This window comes from Callorhinchus milii, unplaced genomic scaffold, assembly GCF_018977255.1.
Source record: "Callorhinchus milii isolate IMCB2004 unplaced genomic scaffold, IMCB_Cmil_1.0 Scaffold6, whole genome shotgun sequence".
Lineage (NCBI taxonomy): Eukaryota > Metazoa > Chordata > Chondrichthyes > Chimaeriformes > Callorhinchidae > Callorhinchus > Callorhinchus milii.
Window position 1 is genome coordinate 28,828,676 of NW_024704747.1, and position 27,355 is coordinate 28,856,030.

The window sequence follows — 27,355 nt, forward strand, 5'->3', positions numbered from 1 at the left end:
CATAGCAAGCGAAGACGTGTGAAGGCTGGAGTCAGGTAGCCAGCCACTGGACAGAGTGAGGCTCAATTAATGAAAATACTTTGACAGATGCTCGTGTGGAAATTCACACTTTCCGCAAGAAAAAGGTTGACACAAATGTCTGATGTCAATTTCTTTGGTGAAATATGTTGTTTCTCACAAAACCCAAAGCATTGTGTGTGTGTGTGTGGGGGGGGGGGGGGGGCGGAGAATGCACAGGATTTGGTTCCAAACAAACTCAATATTTTTGGCTGTTTCATTCATTTCTAAGCGTTTTTGCAAGACAGCACTTAAAATACGATTAATCTGAATGAAATAGGTAATCTGGCACAGATTAGCTAACATGTTTAGCAATATAATAAGAATATTTACTTCATTTCCTATCAGCTTTGTTTCGTTACAGTGCTTCGAGACATTTTATTTTAGGTGAAAAATGCTATATATACACATTTATAATCAGCGCAGTCATAGAATCAATCTGAGGACAGTTATAACAAATTATGCGACAAAAGAGAGAAATGAAAAAATAATTGTACTTCCAAAATAAATATGAATTGTTGAATGTTCCTTTTTAATTGTACTTTGGAACACTGAACACCAGCATTTCAGAGCATTATTTGGTCAGACATTATCCATTATCAAGGATGGAACTTTTAAGAGCTGGCAAGACGTTCATTACTCAAAGGGTTAATGAACTGTGCCGTTTCACTTTGGGTACACAACTCTATATTTTAGATGTACTACAATCAAAAGGTGATATTTGCAATGTGAGTTGTGTAAACCGTGTGCATTATGCGAGTTGGGTAAATTGAGTGCAACCGCATATGTGTTTGGAAGAAATGACAGACCTTAACTATTGTAATTAAACATTGAAAAGTATTGTAGGTTTGGGGACAGGCCTAGTATTGTAAATGATGTTATAAATCAAATTACTCACAAGGATCACTTGAATAATGTGCATGTAAATTCAAAATCAACCAACAATCTCTCTTTCCATGAATTAATGTTGTCCTTACACCCAATGTACGTACCTCTGCAGTACCATAAATATTAGTGTTTGTGTAGACGTCTCCTTGTTAAGATAAACTATCCACTTTATTACTGTGGAGTGGGGCAAATCTGAGCTCCACAAATGCAACACTGATAACAGGCAGATTATTAATCTAAGACCGCTCTCTCTTTATCTCTCTCAGTAAGATGTTTTGTGATCGTTTCACCCACAAAATGTACAATCAATTCACTTTAGAGTATATCCTATGAAGCGCTTTGAGACGTCTTGAAGACGTGATAAGGCGCTGTACCAAATGCAAGGATGATTATTATTATTATGCTAATGTTTATTGATCATCCTCTGCTATTGGTAAAAAGAGGGAAAAATAGGGATTGTGTTTTTTATTATTAAAAATATTATTATTATTCTGTTGCCTTGCAATACTGAGATGTGCAGACCAGACAGGGGTTAGGATGGTACTGCGTTAGATGATCGCATCTGGGGTGGCAAGTAGGGATGCTATAATTGGTCTCAGCACCTCTGCGATAAGAAGAGAAAAATCAACCAGGGTTTCCATTCCTGATTACTATCCAGTGATCTGCACTGGAAAGTGTACTTGTGGGCATCAGATGAGGATATTAATCAGGCTTGGATATAATGCCCTCTGCAGTCGAATATCCTGTTGTCACAGAATGAGCGTCTTTGGTGATGTACTGGAGGACAGTGAGTGGCTGTGGAACAGTATCCCAGCATGAGTTAGCATCCGCAGGTGAGAAGGGGGAGGGCTTTAACAGGAAGGTTTTTGCACCACTGGCCTTTTACAGTCAACAGTGTCATGTCTAAAGTCTACATGATGACTGCGAACCTTTTTGGAGGTAACCTTTCTTTCAGCAAAAATCAGCCTTTCAATATCAGCTCTATGTATCCTTTTAGCTCTGGTCACCCAAACGCATTGGCACAACACTGGCACCACAATTATACCATAGAGATTGAATGGTACATAGAAGGATTTTGATGTTGGTTTGCACAAACCACTCGAAGGTAACTGACTGTGTCCCAGGTTACAACGTGCTGACTTGCGTGCCAGCTAAACACATTAATAATGTAACATCGCTTCTATAACTTCAAAAGAAAAAAAGATAAAAGTTTAATAAATTACAATTGAGATGTTGGACTTTTATTCTGCGCAAGTAAATCATTAGAAAGGCGAGAGAAAGGGAATATAGACTGGGTCAGAAGGAAAGGTGTCCTTCCTTAAACACTTTGAAAAGCCTTGAGCTTTGTAGGGAACAAACTGTGGGTTCCAGATACAAGAATAAATCACATGGTTTTAGACTTCTTTCCAAATTATTTTTTCCCCTCTCTCTTTTTTAATAACACCCTCTTAGGCTTGGCTACAATTTAAATTTCATGTTCGTTTTGTCCTGAAGTCTATTAAGAGGACTTGAAAGTGTAAAGAAGCATGTTAATTATGGCTTATCCATTTCACTGTAACAAGTACTTTTGCTAATCCAGTATTTCTTAAAAAAAAGCATTCAGACCCCTTTTTTCATGAAACAATTCTAACTACATTGGTAGTAATGTTGGTTCGGGTAAGGCTTGGCTGTTAGCTAAATTAAGCCATTGTGACTCAAAATCCTCCTTTAATAAGGTTCATGCTGTCTACAACTTCATCATTTTCTGCTGAATGATAATTACTTTATTCAATCATGTTCAAGGTTTTAGTGAAAGCTAGCATTGATTGATTAACTTCAATTACCATGCTTACATTTGCATAGATAAAAACTGCTTTTCAATTTGTGATTGGCACAGCAGTGGAAACCCGGCACTGATATTTGCATTTCAATGTGAACAGTGAAGAATAAAGGTGGACGAGAGGTCTGATCAGAGATAAACCCTTTCTGCTTCACTGCCTTAGCATTTTCCGTAAACACTCTTGTTATGATGTTGGTTTGTACAAACCACTCGGAGGTAACTGACTGTGCCACAGTTTACAGGGTGCAGACTCGCTTGACAGGTTTACTGTATGGATTAAGAAGGATCTTTATCCAGTCTTTTGTACACATTGAAAGTTACACAGCATGATATCAATAGTTAGCTGCAGTTTCTTAACCCTTTCTCACTAGCTGTCAAGCATCAGTTGCATCCAAGGGTTGAATATTTTGGTTTCTGCATTTATGCATGTAAATATATAGCAGGCACATAATAATTCTAATAATCCTTGCATTTCTTTTGATTTAGCGCCTTATCACACCTTCGAGACGTCTCTAAAAGTGCTTCACAGAATATATTGTAAATTGAATTGACTGCATATTTTGTGGGTGAAATGTACAGTCAATTCACTTTACAGTACATTGTGTAATTCTGTTTTATATATTCAGCTTAACATAAGAACACATTGGGTTCTTAACTGTCAATTGCTGTTAAAGTTTGTATTTGATCAAAAGATTTATTTAATTCTACCAAATGATCACGGTATATTTTGCCTTATTGGGATGAGAGTAAAATAATATTAATAGACGATAAAAAGCTATTTCACTGGGATGATTCTCTAGAAATAGTGACTGAATAAAATTACCTTCCTCTTCAAGTAAATGCTTATCTTTCACAGTGGTAGCAGATGCATTTAATTCCTGCATACAACCTTTTTTTTTACAAAATTGTGTTTTTTTAAAAGGACTTGGGTATGTAGGAAGTACAAGAATTCAAAATTCTTTAACTACATAGTTTTGAACAAATAAAACTGCTGTAAATATGTTTTATGACCAAGTAACATTAAAATGACTCATGTTGTTTACTGTAAAAAAAGGAGACATTTCTTCCCACTTCCATTTCACAGTGTAAGCCTGTATTGTAGCCTACATCCCAGCTCCTGTTAATGCAGCCTTTGTAATTGTCTGAATAGTTCTAGTACTTAAACGACTGGCTAAAGTCCCATAGCAACACCAGAAACCAAAGAAGACAGACAAGCGGACTTTAAATTTACAGTATTACATTTTGATTCTGGTTGCATTAAAATAGCAGAGTAAAATTTCATACCTAAGGAGTTAAATCTGGTGTAGAATTAACAGTGAATATTTGAGTGCCATCAACAGGACCAGACCATTGAATTAAAGCTTCCTCAATAGATGTTATTTGAACAAAAAATGGTCTTCCAGACAGTGCAAGTTACTGTTCTTTGTTCTCCACATAATGACTGGGGATATGAACTCGTGTGACACGCTAGAATAAATATAATACAATACTGTATTTATGAATGTTATATTATCTTTGTTACTATTGAATAAGATGCATTAGGTTTTAAGATTGTGATTTGCTTTCAAATCTTTTTTACTTCGCACCTGATGTTTATACTGTAGTAGGTAAAAGTTGCCACTAGTCATTAATGAAATGAGTTCAGATATTCTTTTCCTTGGGAGGAGTGTCAAATAATGGTGTCTGCTTTACCTCTTCCTTTCCTTTCAGCATCGGCTCACAGCATTAATCCTTTGAATGCCTCGATATTAACCCTTCCTTACCCGAGTGAACCTCAAACAACTGGGAAAGTGTCTTTGGGAAATAACATGAGATCCTACCACATCTAGTTTAGAAATGGTTAAATACTTTCATTGCAATATTTCAGCTAAGAATTTTCTGTGTTTTGACATATCTGGGAGTACCAGACTACACAATGACAGATCAGTTACTAGAATGAGTAGAATTCTAAAGGTTTAAAGCTAAACCATTTATTCCTCATTAAGGCCACTTTCCAAAATTAAAGAACTTTAGTTATTTTTAAAAAAAATGTCAAGACCTCTTACAGATTTGGAAATGTTTTGTGGTTCTGTGTGCTTCAGTGTACCTAATTCTGCTTTGAAATATTTAACAGTCAAGGACATACAAGCTTTTTGTAGATTGTATAGAAAACATACATATTTTACAAGCTTGAAACCCAGTATATACTTTGCCAAGGGCACTGAGCAGTCTTTCTCTCTGATCGAAGCCCTTTGCTTCTTTCACAGGAAAAATCACTGGAAAGAATTTTTGATAATGCGCATTTATCTTTCTAGGTTTTTTGCACCTTTTGTGACTGATCCTTTCATATGATAAAGACAGAGTGCGGAATTATTGCTCATTGTATCAGACCATTTTAGACTTAATTTAATTAATTTGGTGCGTAATAGTCAAATGAGAATAAAATGATCACAGGTGATATCTGCATATAGGAACTGCAGTAAAAATGTTTTTAAGTCTTACGGTATTCAATAGTCCAAGGCGTGTTTTATTGTATTATTTATTATGTTATTTGTACAGTTTTACTTTCAATAACAGACGGTTGTCGCTAATAATTCTTTAATAAAGGCATTGAGGTAAAGCGATAACGGTCCTGGAAAAAGCATGCTTGGATCATTACTTGTATCACAGCACGTCAATGACTTTAATCCCATTTCCACATAGTGTGAACAACTTTCTCCTCGTAATCAAATAAGCCTTTAGAGAGAATTGGGCCACACACATGCAATTACCTTGTGTGATACAGTGGTTAACAAATTTTATCGTAATTTCCAGAAAGAAAGTAATGAGTTTGCTGAGCAATACACAGACTATATACAGCACTAGACTAAATTCATGCAACTAGCAATAATTGGCGGAGGAGTGTGTGGGGAGGAAAGTTGCTTTTGTATGCGGCTGTTAGCTAACAAGTCTGCTTAGGAGGATTTTAACCTTTTCAACTAGGAATTGGATAAGCTTGTGGGAACTGTCTATCTCCTCAGAAGCTGCATGACAGTTAGTTTACTACAGCTTGTCACTTTGACCTCGGCAGCTATTTCTTATCTTGTGTATCAGAGATCCAGTCAAAGGACAACACAATTAAATTTTTAAGCATCTGCAGTTCAAAAACAGTGTAAATTCCCTAAGCAGTTTAATAATGGTCTACCATGACATCCCAAATATGTTTGGGGTTCACAATGTTTAGAAAACAAATGTGAAATTAATAACACTTTACATTGAAAAATCAATGCATTTTGCTTGCGAAAGGTTCCTCCAAAATCTAATTGCATACATAATTTATTTAGCTAAGATAAGACAACCTTACAACAACTCTTGTCTCCAGCCAGATTTTCCACCTGTGCTCAAGTGTGATAGAGAAATGTAGCGGAGAAAAGCTTTGCACAAATAGCCCCCTTCATGGGGGTCAGTGTCTCAGAGAGCTTTTAATCAGAGCGATTAAAATAACTTTTAATCATAGATGAAAACAAACAGAACTTAAGCATTTTATGCACTTTGAGATGTCTAAGAATTGGTTCATGTCGAGCACAAACTTGTCCAAGTTTAGAAGTTTGATTTGTTTGAATACTCTAACACTTTAAAGCCTTTTAACAGGGGCACTCTCATAGCGCTGTGTTGGGTATTAAGTTCTTTGTCTCTAATTGTTCCCTTTGATGGTCTTGCCATCTGTTGCTCTCTCTATTTGGTGTCTCCATCAACAAGGTGTAAGATGTCCTCAGGAGGGATGAGGGTGGAATGCCGTTTCAACGTATTTCTGATAGAATGATGGCACTTTCTTACGATGATCATATTATGTTGGTTTGGAATAACCTGAGGATCTTGTGTGCTCTGCTCACCATCAATGGGCGAGTCAGTAGAGTACCATGTTGGATGCCCCCTTGTGCAGTATTATGTCATCCATGATACAGTGGAGGGCAGCTAAGGTGTTGAATTGGTGAAGGGACAGCGGCCTCAACTGTCAGTTCATATCGATATCGAGGAGTCCAAGTGAATACCAACTTTCCTTAGAAATGATTCTTCAAGACTGTGCTGAGGAGTGAAGGTGCTATTTGTCTTTTTTGTACACTCTCTTGGAACAGGATTCTGCTGCAGGTAGCAAGAGCTACCAACTAGTCCCACGCCCCCGCTCTTACTCCATTGCCCTGCAATTTTTTCCTTTTCAAGTATATATCGATAGAATTGTCGTCCTGGCAATACTGTGGAAGCATCAGAACTATATCACCAACAAAATACAGTCAATCCATGTTGCAATATATTCTGTGTGAAGCACTTTGAGACGTCTCAACGATGTGATAAGGCGCTATATCAAATGCAAGGATTATTATTGTCATTGTTGTTTTGTCGTTGGCTGCATTAAAACTGGAGCTATCCTAGAGTAATAGATATTAATTTGATTATAAAAACATCCGGGAAATGGCATCAGGAGTCAAGTCTGAAGGCAGGACTAGCTCTTAATCTGTTCGACATGAATGAGAAACTGAGTGCATTTGAAAAGTGTGCCAGCATTGTGTGCTGCTGCTTAACGAAGCTTTGCACACGCACTCAGTTAAACATGTGCAGATGCCTTCTTGACTTGGACGGAGCCCCAGGCAAAAGCAATTTGAAGCTGGTGGTATAATTGTGGTTTCCCATTACTCTGCTATAGGCACTGCATCATACACACCCTGCAGTATAACCGGGGCATTAAACACAGTGCAATACTCAATCCAGCAATGGAGCAATTCATGAGATTTCTGGAGGCTGTGCGAAGAGAGTTTTGCAAATACTGCAAATGGAAAAGTTTGAAATTAAATCCGACGCAGGTTTTTGAACCCCATTCAATCTTTGATGTATATTTCTCCTGCAAAATATGCAGTCAATTCACTTTACAGTATATTCTGCGAAGCGCTTTGAGATGTCTCAAAGTCACGATAAAGCGCTATATCAAATGCAAGGATTATTATTATTATTATAGTCTCACAAAAAAGAGCTTTAATTCTACATAATATTTCTTCCCATCCAAATAAATCGCAATCTGTTAATAGCCTAACTGGACTGCTGCGATCCTGGGAGCTTTCAGCAACACAATCTAGCAATTAGATGGAGAATTTATAGTACTATTGTCTGAACAAATCTTTGCTATTTCAGGGTAAGAGCAGTCAATGTAAATCTAGGTTTTCATCTTTCCTTATTAGGCTATACTTTCTTCACAGTAATTTTCACTTTTTTTTCAAGCATGTCACAGTAATTAGGTGCTTGGAGAAAAAAATTCAAATAAGCCAAATTTAGGCACGGAATTCATTAATCAGCCAATTATATATGTTTTGTATTTTAAAAGTTTAATTTGTGTTCTGGTTAAATTATTTAACATAGTAATGATTTGCAACAAGAATTCTGAAACCGCATTGATCGTTCGTGTTATTAAACACATCTGCTGCACTGAAGTAAGTCCGGTGAAGTGAAAACATCCCATATGGTAGATATGTTATCTTTCATCTCAGATATTCTGTGTAATTGCACAAGTCATGACCACCAGTACAAACAGAGCCTTAAAAACACATCAGTTCCATAATAATAATTCTTGCATTTGTCGCGTCGTTGAGACGTCTCAAAACGCTGCACTGGACATACAGTAAAGTGGAGTGACTGTGTATTTTGTGGGCAAAACGCGGCAGCCAATTGCACACATGTTTCAGCTCCTTAAAACGTCCCCCCACACACACACAAACACACACACGCGGGCACACTCACACACACACGCGCGCACACTCACGCACACACTGACACACTCACACACGCGTACAAACTCGCAAAAAATCTATTTTCTCCCTGGAAATTACAAATTAACATATTTGTTTGTTGTATTTGCTTTTTTAAATCATTTTCACAGTTGGACTTGTTTTGAAATCTTCCTTTTTTTTGTCATCGTCATAATAGGCGGAGGAAGTTTTTCGATATTCAGTGAATCTGTGCCAATTCACTCTTGTGTGCTAATGAAATGCTGTTGGGTGTCTGGACTGTGTGACACTCCCATCAGCTTCGTTTTTGTGCAGGGAAGCAAAGACGCCAGGACTCTGAGAATGATTGTGATCTTCCACTCACTGAGGATGATCTGGTAACCGCAAATTCAGATATTAAAAGATTGAAGCTAATCCTATTAACCCTGTGTTTTTTTTCTTCCCTGGAGTCTTTTATATGTTAACAGCATAAAATCTAGCAGGTGTTATGTAGCTTTACAATTCCCCCCCCCCCCCGAAGCTTACCATTTTAAAAATGAATCATAAAATCCAGCCCTGACTGTCTCCTCTTCATTTTCATCTTCTTTTCTTTTTAAAGGGTTGCTTTGAAGCACACTATCTCGTTAACTAAGGTAAACACTCTTTGCTTGCTATTTGCTTTGTCCGAGAATGGTTTTATAGGTATCTCAACACACATTGAATTCCAACAGAAAACTTGCAGAGCCAGATTGGGTAGGATGCCAGTTTATATAAAAAAACATATTAATGGAAACAGTTTAATTGGCATGGCTGAAACTATGTATTGTAATTGATTAGACAAGTGAACATTAATCTAATTTATATTTACATTAAAAAGAAATAAATCCAGCCGAATATTTTTGTCGTGATAAACATAAACTGCCTGCTGTTTCAATTTATGTCACACTCGCCTGTGAAATATAAAACTGGGAAGGAAAATAATGTGGAGCCCAGATAGATACAACTTGTGAGTATTTGCACCTTCTACAGATCCTAATGTTTGCGGTTTTATTTTTCATGCTTATATTCAGAGATGCTGACCTTTTAATGGCCAACATATTGAAATCTAATGTGCAAATCTGCGAACAATGAAGGCCAAAAACTCTGCTTCACACCTTCTTGCAGTTACTGAATTTAAATTGGAGCCTTTACAAACCATTTAGTGAGATATTAAAGAGTCCTCTGTTATCGTCTCTTCTCTGTCACGTGCAAGCGTCTGATTGTTAGAATGATGACTGACAGCTGTTCCACGGATAAAATTGGACAACTCGTTAAACTGTCAAAATGATTAGCTTACTTTAAATTAGAGGATTGCTCCAATGTCAGGAAGTTGCAGAGTAAATAGGAAATGGCGCTGTTTAAACTATACGCGTGGAAATAACTCACTTACTCTGGCTCCATGTGGGCATTCTACCTACAATTGGTGTTGGCAGTTTACAAGGTGGATGGTGCTTGAATGTTATGCTTGTTTGAAATTTTCATTGAATTTTATTTTACCTTTAGGGATTTGGTTTTGGGGTGCAGGGCGGCGGCGGCGGCGGCGGCGGCGGCGGTGGTGGTGGGGGGGGAGTGGACATTTTAGCAAAATCTTGTGAACACACAACAGTTGCCCACTTTTAATGGCAATCAGGTTGACCAGCCCACACATCCCTTCCTGTGTACGCCACCCAAACGGGAAGGGACATCCATGACGACCTTCCAAGCTGTAACTCGGCCATTTTTCTTTTATCATTCACCATGATTTTCTTTTTTTTAAAAATTAAAAAATTATGTTTCATGGGGTGGGAATTCTTTATCCTCGATTTGGGGGAAAATTGAAACACCCAACGAATACCAATTTTAGCCGATTAAAATCAGAACCGTACCAGGCATTTTAGATGGAAACCAAATAGTATAGTTTACAACAAGGTTTGTTCTAATACCTTTCACCCTGTTTCTACTGCTGGCAAAGGTACAATATTATTAGCGCGAGTAGTGCAATTCGGAGCAGTAAACCTGGGTTTGTACATTTCTCTCCCAAACACCAGTTAGGAACTGAAGAGGTGCTCTGGGACACTAACCTGCATGAGGGGCCCTATATAAATGCAAGTTGTTGAAAAAAGAGTTGTGCACGTGCACAGCACATTAGATTTTAATGTTGTCAAAGAGACAGTCACTTGAATGAGTTTCTAACCACATTATAAAATGGCCCCTTAACAATTCTTTGGTGGCAGACCATTTTATACTGGAGGCCAAATCGATTAGCACCACCTGCATTTGTATTACAATCGTACAACCTGGTGCCCTGGTGGAAGCAAAAACAACAACAATTTGCATTTATATAGCAATCTTCACCCGGGATAGCGTCTCAGAGCACTTAAAGCACCTTCTTCAGGAAGTTTTGTCAGCACGGTTCCAGTGCAAACCCACTTCACCATCACACGGCCACATGCAATTGAGAGTGTGATTCAAAGTGTACTCTAAACTAGGAATGTGTTTGCAGTCAGCACTCTCAGCCTTCAGTTACTGCTGATGTTGAAAGATAAACAATGCTGTCAACCGTTCAACAAGAATGATGTCTATGTATTTATACAGCATATTAAAAGAATGTCTCAAAACACTCTTCTGTGTGAAAACTGAAACAGGTATGCGCTGATGTGATGTGCTTGACTATCTGAACATGTGGAATGGCTGTTATAGTATTAAAAGATAAAATATGTTTGAAAGGAAAGAGGGAAGTGTGATTTTTGTGAGCTTTCCCTGGAGATTTCCTTTTGTGATTAGAATCAATAACACGAAAAACATCCACTTTGAAATGTGCTTTAACAGGACCCATGAAATCTATACAATGGATTGGATCTAGGAACTGGAGGAGGTTCTAGGATGTGTGATCCGTGTATTATGTACAAGCTATAGTAAAGTTCAATGATCATTCTTGGCTTAAGACATTCGTACAAATGACCAAAAAATAGATCTTTTTATCACATCTATCTAGTAGCGTTAAGCTTTCTTGACGGGCTTGGTTCTAATTCTTGGTACTTTCCCGAGAATGTTTCAGCAAAGATTTTTCTTGGCTCCAAGTTCTCTCATAACTAACTGATTCAGTAACAACATGTTATGCCAGCAGGCAGTGTATGGAACTATCAACGTATGGGACGTCCTCCTGACGTGAAAGGCGCTTTATAAATGGAATCTTGTTGTTGTTGTTGTTGTATCATGTGAGCTTCACACAGATGGGATGATTCAGGGCTTGGGTTAACAATATTCTCTATTTCAAATATTGCTTATTTCAAATATTTTTTTCTTTTCCAAATAGCTAATTGAGCAATGATTATTAGAGTCAGGGAAGTACTGGAATTCAACCACATAATGAATAGGCTGTAAGGCACTGGGTGCTCACTCCCTTGGGTGCTCAGCAACATGTTTAGCATGTCATTCTATTTTCTCTATAAATCTGAATTGTACTAAATGAGACGAGTTTGCACTCTACTTGTACTGAGAGTCACTGCAGTTTAATCACCAACCTTTGTCCATTTCTGAGAGCCGATCAGATCTCAATAGGCATTTTTAATTAAAAGAGCAACGTCTCGTGTCCCCTGACGAAACACAAGCTTAATGAGAATATTTGTTTTTTAGTGGGCGAGGGTTGATTATAAAATGAATATAGGAAAATATGGAGGAAGGGACATTGTTGTCTGCAAATTCCCATGTCCAGTTATCCCTTATAATGTGGTAATGGACTGACGTCCACTGCAAAAATGAAGGTAGGCTGTGTAAAAGCATACCAACCTCATTAAACGGTTATTACATTAACAATGTTCATTCACTGTGACTTCTAAGTTATATATATATTGGAGATATATATATAGATATAAATAAAATATTCTGGAGCAGGCAAATCGCCAGAGAGTAAAGAGGGTGAACGTTTGGTTATTTTACTTTGTGGCCGTTCAGGAATGCTTCTCATTGGGCAAGTTACAAGAGTCTTTCTTAATTCAGATACAGAAAAATGAACTCTTATAGAGAGAAACAGAAAGGGAAAGAAAATCAAAAAAAGTGGGATTTGCAAATTAAGTTAAAAGTCTTATTATAATCATAAATCAAAATATTGTAATCAATATTGTCTCACTTTATGGGTAGGTTCTCCAATGTTAATGTGTTTACACCAGAAATCTTAAGGATATGGTGCAAAATGTGTACAATGTAGAAGTGTCATTGGGATCTGGGATTATTGTTCATAGAATCCAATCTAAAACAGAATATAGTGTGTGCAACCGATGTACAGAATAACATAATTTTTGACTTATATAATGTTATTGTTACGGGCATTCAACCTAATGTTTATACATGGAAAAGCATTAATTGGCTTAAAAAGAACACCAAGGCCCAGGTAATCTCTTTCCGTTTCACTCTGAAACGTCACATTGTGTGTTGGGATGACACTTTGTGGTATATTCACGTACAGTACGTCAGGATCAAAGGTTTCCCGAGGACTCCTTTGTGAGGAATGTGTCTCCTTGAAGAGAATTAAATAAAATAGAATTGAGGCTCGCATATCTAATTAATGTTAATTAATTTACCTCCGCTCCTACTCTTTGCTCACAAACTAGAAATCACAAGGCAGCTGTAATTCAACCCTGAGTGCTGTTTTGTAACCTTCTCTATCTGTCCTACAAAATGAGGCAAGGAGTGAAAATGGTGGGCTTGGTGAGACTGTGAGCATCACCTAGTGATTTATTGGAAATTGCCTAGAAACAGAAAGAAATATGTCATTTTGTCTCTTGCTTCCTCAATGCATTACTTTTTAGTGATCTAATCACTATAAAATATAATTTTATAGGTTAGGATGGAGTGCTCATTAAACACTCGCCCAAATAAGAAAAAAAATCTGAATCTTATAAAAGAGTAAAATAAAACGTACCATTCCCGTATCTTTCAACTTGTAGTTGTTTTACTATTTCTCAAATAAAATAACAAGTGATTTAGAAATGAACAGTAAAACAGCAGTGCCTTGCAAGCACAATAACGATTATAATAAAAGGCGTGTCTGAAATTATCAATATTTTTGTATAGAGGCAATAACTCAATTCACTAGGAAGCCAAGTGACTTCAGGAACAGCAAGTGTAATGCCTGAGTGTCTCATGTGCATTATTGGAAAAAAAAAGTTTGGATGCTCTTAAGGTAACTCAGTTACATAGAATCATAAAATTTTACAGCACAGAAGGAGGCCATTCGGCCCATCGTGCCTGTGCCGGCTCTTTGAAAGAGCTGCCGACTACTCCCTGCTCCGAACCCACAGCCCTGCACATTTTTTCCTTTTTAAGTATCTGTCCAATTACCTTTTGAAAGCTTATTATCAAATCTGCTTCCACCGCCCTCTCAGGCAGTGCATTCCAGACCGTAACAACTCTCTCTCTGGGTTACCAAATATCAGTTTGAATATAAGTAACATTTTTGTGCGTACAGATATATGTGTGGATATTCTTTTCTTACGGGTGTAATTTCAAACGGTTATGATGTTGTTAGAATATCAGTTTTATGTTCCTAGGAACTCCAGTCCTAGTGAGATTTTTTGACTATGAGCAATTAAAAGAAAGTATCATTGTAATAAACAAAATAGCAAAGGCTAATAAAATATTATTTTACCTTGTGTATGAATTACAAAATGACTCCCAATCACTGTGCAATGATTCCATTATGCAGGGAGTTAATTCAGGACAGCTATTCGTTCCTTATACACGTTTCTTCCCGCAGGTAAACTGCAAACTCCCGGAAAGTTCTTTTCGAGAACTGTTAACTTGATGGACAATTAGCCACTAAAGTTAGTTTTTTAAACAAAAAAAAATGACTGGAAGAGTACAGTAATTAGAACCGAGTGTGAAACATAATGACATGCAGTTCATTTCAGTACTGTGGGGATATATTATCACTTTGCAGTTAAATAATGTCTATTGGGAACTGGAACTTTTTTTTCTCCTGTCTTTATGGTCAAACAGACTGTCCAGCCCAATGGTCTACACCTGTAGTGAGAAAGAAATGGAAAACCAATTATAAAGCTTTCAGCCGACTCCACACCCATGGAGAAGGCAAAAGAAAGATAAAGGTCAGCCTGAAATTTGAATGACAGGGCTAAAGTCTCTTACTCATAATTTTGTGTTTGCAATAGAATTCAGAGCAATTCACAGCCTTAAAGGCCTAAGTGAGAACAGCAATTAATTGTAATGAATAATCTGACAAATCTGGTTGACATATGGCTGCTAATGCCCTCCTTTCTAGTGGGAGCAGAGCAGGGATTAGATTAACTAAAATGAAATCGGGGACCCACCATGCCATCTGCATGTTCTGGAGGAGAAGATACATGCTAAATGATGAGTGGGTAGATTTCTGTTTTTTACTGAACGCTCTGTGAATACTCAGTAGATTTGGGAATATCAGTTTTAATATTGCACCACCTGTCTAGTATTAGAGTAAGATACACACTCCAGCACAAGCCGTGTACAGTTGGGTCAAGCTTTGAGTTATTGTAATACTTGACTTTTTTTTAATAAAACAAAGCAGTTTTTTAAATATTTATAATTTTAATGATTTATATTACGATACCTGTAGTATTTTGTGCTGTAATTTGTGAAATGTAGATTTGAGATAATCAAATAGAATTAGTTTGAAAGCTTAAAAATGTTTTTCTTTATCACAACTACATTTTTGTCCCCTTATCTATTGTCAGCTTTGTAAAATATATTGGAATTTTTAGGAGGAGTTCGAAAATAAAGATTTTTATTTTAAGGAATTCAAAGCACAGCTTTGATTAGGCAGATTTTACAGTTTCAGGTCAGAACTACATTTAAGAGGGAACTTTGAAATAATTGGAGCTAAATGATAACATTTAAGTCGCATTTGAGAGTAAAAGCTCAAAGGCCACATATTTTGTTATAAGTCTGATCCCTGAAGACCTACTTCGGGCAGTGTTGCTAAACTGGTTGGTTAACATAAGTTGAATAGCACTGTTAATGTGGACTTTTGCAAAAAAAAATTCTTAGGTCAGAGTGTCAAGGGATATGGGGCAAACGCAGGTAATTGGAGTTGGGGCACAGATCAGCCATGATTTAATAGAATGGCGGATCGGACTTGTGGGGCTGAATGGCCTCCTCCTGTTCCTGTGTTCCGATAAGAACCTTCACTGTATTGTGCTGTGTTGTCAGGCTCCGCCACTGTTAAGCGCTCTGAGGCACTACCCGGCGTGGAGGGTGCTGTATACGTTCAAGTTGTTGTTGTTGTTGTTGTCCTCAGTTGATCTGCTAGTGTGGTTATTGTAAACCTTGCATCCTTGTATTTGATACAGCGCTTTTCACATCTTCCCGACGTCTCAAAGCGCTTCACAGAATCGACTGTAAAGTGAATTGACTGTATATTTGTGGGCGAAACGTGGCGGCCAATTGCGCACAGCAGCGTCCCACAAACAGCCGTGGATTGAGTGACCAATTTATTATTGTTTTTTTCTTGAGGGATTACTATCAGGCGTGTGGAGTAAGGAAACTTGCCCAAGGTTTTACCCTGCCGGGAATCAAACCCAGGTCTCTTGCTTGCAAAGCGAGTGCTCTAACCACTGAGCTACAGAACTCCACGTTATAAAGAAAATTACATCATCATTGTATCTCAAATCTATATTTTTGTTGTTCAAGTTATTGTGCCGAAAGGAAATTGATGCACTTCAGATGTGAAGAACTTGATTTTTGTTGCGCAACAAAGATAATTATGATGACCAGTGATCAGATAGAGTGATCCTTCAGCTCCTGGGACCTGCAGTTTGTCAAGGTTATATGTATTTTCTATTGAGGATGTAAGCACCTGCTCAGGAACAGGCTTATATTCCACTCCAGATGTGTCCTATATACCCTGTGTGACAAGAACACTATAAAAGATTGTTTTTTCATATGGCTTCTTGTTCCAGAAGTGCAAACCAGTGAGAGTACTTTTCATTCTGGCATTTACTGTAGTTTCACTGCCTACTCACACAATGTACATTTCAGCAGCAGATTAATGGTCCTTGTTCTCACCTTTCGCAAATGCTAATATGTTAATTGTTCATCTAAATAGGCCAGCCCTACCCTCATTATTCAGTACCTAATAGAGTCTTGCCAAGTAAGTCTGTGTAAGCAGTCCTAAACTATCCATTATTGTAAATATCAACAAGCAATTTGTCTTAAGGAATGGGTTTTGTACCCACCACAGCCTTTATATGTACAGTGCAAGTCTCGAGTGACTCCTTCACATAAGTGTTTGAAAAGTTGTGAAAAATCGGTTATAGATGCAAGAGGTTAACACTGCACTTTGAATTGCCTTCGTCAGTAAGAGCATGTTTAAAATAAATGTGTCAAAACAAGTTTCCAAAGTAATGAACGACAATAAGCTCTAGTTTTATCTCTGGGGTCTGAGCTGCCGCACACCCTATCAACAATGGTTTCGAGCTTGGTTTGGTGATGGCTGCATTAATCTCCTTTAACTTGTGGCTGGTTTAGAGGATGATAGTTTAGTCTATTTAAACTAGTAATAATAATAACAATACTTGCATTTGATAAAGTGCTTTATCACGTCATCGAGACATCTCACTAGTAGCTGATGTGGTTAAAACTGGTTCAGTCAACTTTAAACTGATGTCTTCAACTAAAAAATGTTAAATTTAAATAGTTTTTTTTGCTATAAGCTGACTTCTTGATCAGCTGAATTGCCAGCCATAAATTGATGCTGACAGGATTGTTATTCGACATTGATAAGTTACAAAGTGCCTGGCAAGTCCAGAATAAATTTGATTTGATGATGAATATGTCACTTTATCAAGGTTGCTAATTCAGAAAAAATGGACTATCCAACCATGACTGCATTTATACGTTTGCAAATACACGACAGGTTTAAAAACAGCAGCTGCTTGTCAGGAGTTGGTGCGACATAAAGGAACTGTATTATCTTATACTTTGTAGAAATGAAATTCGATGTAACTCGCAAATAAACTGAGTCCCGTGCTGTGCATGAAATGAGGTGTAATGACTTAATCTCCATCTAATCAAGTACCCTGTCTGTGTGTGTGTGTGTGTGTGTAAAAAAACAGTAAGGTAAGGTCATTGCATAGTAATTTGGTTTTACAGAGCTTAAACAACAATAAGCAACTGTAAATAAGAAGTTGTAGACTGGGTGTGAAGGATGCAATGCAATGTACAACAACAGCTTGTGTTTATATGGCACCCCTCACACAGGGCGGCGTCCCAGAGCGCTTGACAGTAGTGGAGCTTCAGTATGGAGGTGACCGTAGGCACAGTCGAAGAGGGAAGTCTTCGACCTGAAGATGGGGAAGGAGGGGACAAGGCGGAGGGAGGGATAGAGGAAGAGTGTTCCAGAGTTTCGGGGCATTGTGGCTAAAAGTGCAGCATTACTGATGTAGTCTGGGTTCACATATTAACAGTACAAAGGGGGGTGTCAGATATGCCAAAATTCTGTACAAAACAGGCCAGAAAACAATATTATAACATACAGTCACACTTGTGAAATCTCCAGACGTAAACATTTCGCTTCTCACAAACACTCGTGCGATTCCACGACATTGAGCTGGATTTTCACAAAGAGGAACAGCCTGTAGGGTTAAACCCGTGGCAAGGGATATTAAAATTGTTTCAAAAATGTGCATTTATTTTATTCTCTCTCTAAGACCCATGTAAACCACAGACTGCTGAGGGTCTTAACTTACTCTGCTTTCACTTCTGTGGCCTGCGTTTGGGTTCAAGCCAGATTGATGGAATAAATGTCACTGCAGTTGGCAAGGGTTCTGTGTTAAATGAGCTTAGGCGATCTTACTGAGCTCCTCACGGGCATCGGAACCACAGCACAAAAGTGAACACGTCTTGGCAAAAATCGGTACTACATTTGCTCAGTCTCAGTCAGAGATCGTGTAAAGATGGGTGATATGGGAACTGCAAATCCTACTTGATGCATCGAAGATGTTCTTCTGAGATCAAGGCTAGTGCACGGTTGTTGGGCAAAGCAGAGGAAGCTTTACTCTGTGTCTTGATCACGTTTGCACCTGACCTGAAAGCGGTTTGTGGTTGTCATTGGGTACCAAACTGTTTGCCAAAAGTGTTTGACGTATCATTGCCCGGCCATATCTAAACCACGAGGACCTGAATTTCAGAGAGAAGCCGAGATGTAAACAAGATAAGGACAGGACTCTCTCTCAGCCCTGTTGCCAGTGCTGCTCTGGTCGCTAGTAATGGGTGAGAATGCGCTGAGTTGATGCAACCTTCCAATTATCCTTCCCCACATGTGGAAAAGAATCCAGATCCTTCCCCTATGGCTCACTCAGAGCAGGAACTCAGTGCGCAGAGAATAGTGGGCAGAGAACCATGGTACATCCCAAGGGAGGCCCTGTCCTCCTCTATATTTTACTTAACTTCTGACGTGTTAATTTCACTTGTTGAGCATATTTTGTGACATCCTAGTGCCGAGGTGGGGGGGGGGGGGGGGTGGGGAGCAAGAGATGCACCGTCATAACTTATCAATGAGACACAGCGCCCTGCAAAACTGCTGGAAAGAGAAGACCCTTTTTTTAAAAAATTTGCTTTACATATTAATTAATCGGCAGCTGTCAAAATGTTGCAGATTTGTTTCTATGCTTTGGTTAATTATGCGTCCAGGAAAATCTGGCCCCGTTTCCTAAACAGCATGCCACAGTGCACAGTATAGGACTAACCTGTAAGGTGCATTTAACCCTTTGGCCACCATTATAAGATGTCTAAACCACGTAATAATAATAATAATAATCCTTGCATTAGATAATAGCGCTTTTCACATCTTCCAGATGTCTCAAAATGCTTCACAGAATATACTGTAAAGGGAATGGACTTTATATTTGTGGACGAAACGCGGCAGCCAATTGCGCACAGCGACGTCCCACAAACAGTTGTGGAATTATGTAACCAAATTATTATTGGGTTTTTTTGAGGGATTATTATCGCCAGAAAAGTGATTCACCAATCGGCTAACAACCGGGTTGCGACTTACTGCTAGGTAAACAGAGGAGTGTGGTGTAAGGGAACCTGCCCAATTATTTTCAACCAATAACATTTTGCGTAGTATAATAACAGCAAGAACGCAAGTCTCTGAGTTCTTACAAAGAATATTTAGAAGTTCAATGCCTCAAATGTGCTGAATTATAGACAATTGCTGATTTACTAACTACAGTATTCGGGTTAAAAAATATATATGTCCAATTTGTGATGTTTGTGGAACAGTTACTTAATCCTTATTTTTTGTAAAACATCAATTTTTGAAATAAAAAACAATGTTTGTTCATTTTTATGTTTTCCCATTTTCATAAAAGCAATAATATAAACAGGTATTTAAACAATAATTTGTGGAGTCCTGTAGCTCAGTGGTTAGAGCACTCGCTTTGCAAGTGAGAGACCTGAGTTCAATTCCAGCAGAGGGCGAAACCTTGGGCAAGTTTCCTTACTCCACACAGAGCCTAATAATAATCCCTCCAAAACAAAAACAATAATAAATTGGTCATTTTCAATCTACGACTGTTTGTGGGACATTGCTGTGCGCAATTGGCTGCCGCGTTCGCCCACAAATATACAGTCAATTCACTTTACAGTGTGTTCTGTGAAGCGCTTTGGGACGTCCTCCCGACGTGAAAAGCGCTATATCAAATGCACGGATTATTATTAATAGCAGCAGGTGAAAAGGATTGCTAAATGTCTGAATGAAATAATTATTTGGGTGGACGGATTATTAATGACATTTTCTTATAATATGCTACATGTCCAGAATACAATGTATAAAGAAATTGTATGAATTCTCTCCCTCTGTCTCTCTCTGTCTCTCTCCCCATCTCCTTCTGTGTCTTTCTGCCTTTTGCTATTTATTACTTTTTGCCAGTAGATTAAACATCTGTTTCCGAATTATAATTCTGCTAGATTTTCTAAAACGTCAATTTTTCTTCTAATAAAAAATTCTTTGGTTAATAAAGATGGTTTATGCATTAACTTATTTTCAACTTGCAAGTACTGAAAGTGGCTAAATTCAGAACTAATTGCCAAGGTTCTGTTGGTAATTTTAACTAGGATAATTATTATGCAAAGCATACCCACCCAGAATGTTTGCATAACCATCACAAGCGCTTTCATAAATGATGCTTTAATTAGTCTTAATTAGAATTTGTTTAAGTCAGCAGGGAATGCAAAGCCCGTGAAATGATGTATGTAATAAGCATCAGGCTCACTTTTTTACTTGGGGAATAGAGCTGACAAAATCACATCACATTAAATTGATTCAGTCAGAATGAAAATTCTTATGGTATTAATTAAATGGGGTATCTCATTAGCAAGCTGCAGGGCGACACAGCAACTCTTCTGTGACCAGATGTGGTAGAAGTATTCGAGAGCGCTATCAGACCCTGCAGTGTGCAAAAAAAATGTGTTAAGACTTAAGTAAAAAGGGCCATCGGCTGGTTGTAGTTACAGTGCGCAGGGCGTGAACTAATACATCCTTTGGAGTGCTACTGAATGTTGTACAAATTAACTTTACACTGCAACGTTTAATATTTTTGTTTGTTAAATTTGTTAAATTTTACACATTTTATCCCATTTATATATGATCGTAATATTGTATATTCCAATATTGTACACTCTTGACTTCACGGGCTATTAGTAGACAGTTATGACCCAAGTCATTGTACGCTGTTACTCGGGAATGTAATAAACTAAAAAGTGGAAGATGAGTCTTTGCATTCATTTTTGTTCTTATTTTGAAGGTGTCAGCCTTGATGATGAGATTTGTACATGGTCGAAAACCTACCTGCGCCAAATTTACTTGACCGTCCATAACGTTAAATATTTCTATTTCATCCTAAGTCCCTCAGTCAGCTATTTTTCAAGAGAGAACATGTCATTGATATAAATACATTTGCAAGTTCATATTAAAGCAGTTGCTAAATAAAAGAGTTGTTATTACAAATGACACAGTCGGCATTGTTGACCTAATCAGTACATAACTCTTAACCAAACCAGATTCAATTTATATTTTGAATATATAAAGTAATAGAAGGAACGATTCCCTTCACATCAAGCTTGGCAATGCCACCACAGAAAGACATTGTGTGGAGGTAACAAATCCATGGAGGGAGAGAGGGAAAAATAAAAGATAAGCCATTTCATTGAGCATCTCATTGACTCCAGATTAACTTTTGCAGAGAACTAGAAGCAGTTTACCTGCACATTCTCTTGGACAGGAAGATCTGGGGATTGAAACAAGATTGAGATGCAAGTTCCCTGAGCTTTGTAAAAAAAGAGCATTTCTGCCCACAAGGGATAGTGGAAATCAAGAACTCTCTCCCTCTGCCAGTTAGACCTAACTTCAAAAGGATTTGGGGAAGATTTGATTAATTATACAGGCCAGTAAAGATCTTATTTCGTTAACCTTGCGTGTGTTTTTTTTAAATCACTAAACTGCCAGGAAGCAAAGGTGTGAGTGGTTACAAATAATACATCCCTCACGGTGCCTGTGAACATTAAACTGCTTTCAATAGATTTACAACAAAGTGTGAATTGTTGAGGATTAATAATTTAATACAATTTAGGATCAGATTTCAGAAGCTCCACTATTCAATAACAAGGAATATTATCTCATTCATCACTGCTTACCTCAGGTAGCTTAGTCTGTGGAGAGCAGCTTCTACAATTCCTGTTAATATATTGCACACTGTTGTGAAATCAATTCAAAGAAGGCCCTGGTGCTTACTTAGTGTTGTTTAAGTAGGTTTGTGTATTGCACAGTACGCCCATAATAGGTTTACTTTTGGCATAAGACAGAGTCGTTGATGATGTATTTGCACAAATCATTAACCTTCAGTAAAAAAGGTGTGTATCAGCCCTACAAAATGCCGTATTTTTTGAGTGCACCTCATCAAAATGCATGAAAGTATTCTCAGCATTATTTATATATATGACTTTGAGTTAAAGTGATATATAATATGAGATCGGAGGTCACTTATAATAATGGATTTGGAACCATCTGGTTTTCAGTGTCTTTTAACCATGCTTGGGTGAGTCAGCCAACAACCCAATACAAACAGCACAAATAAAACCCCGGAAACCTGATTAACTCTCTATTCACAACAATATCCAATCTCGCCTATTTACCCAATAACACTATTAAAAAAAAACTGAACACTGGGTTCAGTTCTCTCTCGACATCCTAACATGTCACCGGTCGGTCCATTTGAACCTTTACAGTTGTGTGTTTTTCCCTCTAATAATCTATATGTTTTTTGATTCTCGTAGCTGAAATTCCTTCTGCAATGGGATTTATCCAGTTTAATGCTTTATTTTCATTAAGAAGCTGTCAAAACAATGAAAGTGTTGGCTCATTTGGGATTTACCTCATGAGAACATGCTCCCGTGGGCTTCCTATATATTTTTCTTGTAACTCAAATCTCTTAACGGTGTGCGATATGATTGATTACAATACAATTTGATTCCTAAATGCAGAAATGAATTACTGGGCACTCCTATTAAGCAGTGCTCTTCTTTTATAAGGATATCCTCAAACCCGCCGTGAGAGAAGTCGATTTATTGCTCTCGGTAGTCCAAACCTTCAGGGTGTTTTATTCATTATAGATTTCACCTTCGGTTCCTCAGCTCTTTTGCCTGGGTTTTAAAATAGGAAATGTTAGAAACAATACAGAGAGTTGTAAAAACGTAAAACCGCACACTGTTTAGATGCTCCTGATTATTTGACACCATGGGATTCGAGCCTGGAGATGCTGTGTATTTTCTTTTGGACGTAGTGGCTTCATGGTTTCTGGTTAGGGACTGAACTCTATTTCTTGAACTCACTCATTGGCAGCTCTGGTACCCATGTTTAAGACCCACTAATCATTTAAGATGTTCTCTGAGTGACCACCTGTGTGTGTGTCACCAGTGGAATGAATTGTTTTAACCCCAGTTGATATCAGTACCACAAAAAACATAGCACTGTGACTGGTCTAAGGTTGGGAATCAATGGAATATTAGCCATACCAGGAGGCGCAGTGAGACTCTTCATACTTGATTGAGGGTCTCGTCATCATTCGCACCTGCAGAAGTCTGTGAATCATTTCCAAATTATTCAATTAGGTCTTTTATAGGTTTTTTTTGGTGTCCCTTAGGTCTAATCCAATTGATTTGCAAAAACATACTGTATATTGCTATAAAGTGTCTGCCAGCATCCAGTCCCTGACCTGATGCAAGTTAATTCTATTGAAGTTTCTTTATATTGAAATAGTTGGACTGATGACTATCAGTGCAGCTGAACTTGGCAGCTATTTAGTGTACAAGAGGAAGAATTTTTCCCAAACTGCTTTTGTACAATATGCTCACATATCCAACCTGGACTATTGTATTGGATGGTGTAATGTGTTTTGCAACACATGAATTTCATCTAAAGTAGTATTGTAGATGTGCAGAACTAATTATTGACAATACTGTTTAAGGCAGATGTTTGACTCGCCCAAATCTGAACTGCATCACGTACTGAAATACGCTGCATAAAAAATGTTGACAAATGATCAAGGTCCCACAATTAAACGTGGGAGTAAAATTAACAATCTTTCTGGAGGTTTGTTGGCCACAACACCAGAAGAAATTTCTCTTCTCTTTTCAAATAGCATTTTGGGAACCTTAACACCCACCTGAATAGGTAGGCAGTATATTGGTTTTATCATCTTAACAGAAGAATGCTGCCTCCAACGAGGCTCTAAACTCAAATCCCTACAGCCTTCTGACCTAGAGATGAGAGCATTGACACCAGTTAAGGAACAGAAGTAAACGAAACCCATTTGAAAGCTGTTCAATTATTCAAACCAAATGCTCGCTCATCCTTATCAGAATAAATTTGGGCTGCAGATAAAGATGCGGGAAAGTTAGAAACTTGAAATTGCCTGCCGCGTTTCGCCCACAAAATACACAGTCAATTCACTTTACAGTATATTCTGGGAAGCGCTTTGAAATGTCTCAACGACTTGATAAGGCACTGTATCATGTGCAAAGGTTATTATAAAGTTAGAGCTACGGTGTATAATTAGCGTTTCAATACTGCACTGATTTAGCTGAAATTAACAAGTCAATAGTTCTGTTGTTTTTTTTCCCTTTTCTTTTGGTCAAAAGCAGAAACTCTTTCCAGGAGAATTACCCACCAGAGGAAAGTTGTCATTCTCACTGACTCATCAATGCCGGCTCCGGCAATGCCCCTTACCTGTGCCATCTGTGTCGAGACACAGAAAAAGCAACCTCCCCGCAACTGTCAGACAAATCAGGGTCATCAGCAAGGTTGCACTAAAGGGGGATTTGGGGCACTGAGAAGATGTTCAGTCACATGATACAGCATTTCAATACAAGTCCTCCAACATCCCAAGCTGCTCCCAGCCCGTGGCTGTCTGTGGTCTATGGGGATATGTGTATTATGGCTGGGTTAATTTACTGATTAATCTCCAGTCAGTGGTTTGTGCTTTACCCAGATGGCCAATTAAAATTACAACTGGCAGAACAGTGCCCTGTTGGCAGTCTGCTGAGGGTCCAGAGCTGGAGGCACAAACAGAAGGCAGGCACGAGCCCATCCTTGCTCAAACTGTTGGCTTTAATCAAAGGCACAAGCGTCTGAATGCTACGTGAATATGGGGGGGGGGGGGGAGTGAACCACACACCTGCTATCTCTGCTGTTATTTACTTCGAGTGAACGAAGACGTCTCAAGGCGCTTCACAGAATATACGGTACAGTGGGTGGGCTGTATATTTTCCGAGCGGAATTTCCCTGACCCGCTACGATATTCCAGGCCCCGCCGGTTTTCACCAACAGCAAACACTGCGGAAAAAATAAGCCAGTGGCAAAAAACACTTTAACAGCTTCTGAAATGTAATAGCCTTTTTTTTCCCCTCGTCCCAGCCTCGCAGGATTGATGATCTAATATCATTCACTTTCCTCGCAAATGTAAAAATAATTTAACAGGTGTTTGTGTAAATCAAAAACCAAAATACCCCTTGTGAAGGTGATATAAAGACATCCCTGGAATGTATAAACGCTTCCAATAGTCCAGTACCAGTACTCGCTCACCTCACCCACCAACCTCATTATCGATATCCAATTTTTTAATAAGGAAAAGATATATAATAATTTGGTCACTCAATCCACGACTGTTTGTGAGACGCTGCTGTATGCAATTGGCTGCCGCCTTTCGCCCCAAAAATTTACAGACAATCCACTTTACAGTATATTCCATGAAGCACTTTGAGACGTCTCAACAACATGTTAAAGCTCTATATCAAGTGCAAGGATTACTATTATTATTATTATTATTATTATTATTATAGCAGTACAACCTAGCTCCTCCGAGCCAACTTTAGATTTGCCCAAATTTCCTTGTTACGTATTTGCTATTGGTCCCTTTGACGAGGCTTTTTCAAGTGAAGCTATCAGATAGTTAACAGCTCTTTTAGCTCAAAAAGAGATTCTTTGCATAGAATCATAGAATTGTACAGCACAAAAGGAGGCCATTCGGCGCATCGAGTCTGTGCGGCTCTTTGAATAGAGCAATTAATGTCAGTCCCACTCCCGGCCCTTTCCCCATAACCCGCAAACCCGTCCTCCTCAAATACCCGTCCACCGCGTTTTTGAAAGTAGTTATCGAATCGGCCTCGACCGCCCTTTCAGGCGATGCGTTCCAGATTCGAACAACTCGCTGCGTGAAAAAATTTCTTCTCGGCTTCTTTTAGAGACTCTTTTGAATCTATGATACTATTTTGAATCATGTTTTGAATAGAATCTGTTTTTATTGAAGTAAAGTACTTGCATATTTGTCTCTCTCTCTCTTTACGAGTATATAAACCAGAGGATCTTACCATAAGATATTTATCCATCCCTTTCGTTCTCTGTGTACGAAATTGCAATGATCGTTGCAAATGGATCCATGTATTTATTTATATATATATATATATTAGACTACACAAAACAGACAGAAATTAGTTTAAATATTTAATCCTGATAAAATACACGATTTTGTAGTAAAATGTGTCAGTAGCTGTTGCCAAAACAAGATTCATAAAACATGCTCTCATTTAACTGGACGATATAAACTGAAATGAAGTAATAGGATGGATGGAGTCATTTGATTTCACAAATGGAGCTCACATTTCATTACAGCGCATATCATCTCCATAAGCATGTTTATATGCGCCTATTGTCTCCATGGCAACCTAATGAATACTACGGCTACGGGAACAGTACACGCTCACCTAAAAAAAAGGAATTGTGATTAATGAACATGCTTGCCATTAAGACTGATGCCATGGTTTCGTGCTGAGGCTATTGAGAGAAGCTTAATACAGCGACGCTTAATTGTATCATGTTTTAATTCAAGGAGTCTATTTAAAGCCACTCACATTATAATTTAACTGTTCAAAAGAGCTTTTAGAATTGTCACGAATGACACGGACGGTCCATTTTCTTCTGTGTTGCGGCTGATTTGTCTATTGAACTAAATATGCATTTGGTTCTAAATTGCAAACATTCTTTTATTTGGTCAGTGGCAGGTCTGTGGATCAAAATTAACTAAATTCATCCAGGAGGCTTACCCCTCTATAGGTAACTCCTGCCAGCTGCTTACCTAATTCCAGAAAGAACTAGGTGCAGGTTGGCAAGAGTTAAGGCTTGGGGGGAGCCCAGAGTGTGCATTGGGGTAACTGCTGGAGTTTAACCAACTAAAACCGCAAAGCTTGCCATTGGACGCGCTGTCTGGCAAGCTTTCCCGTTGCTCGTCCAACTAGGACCACCTGTTAGGGCTTT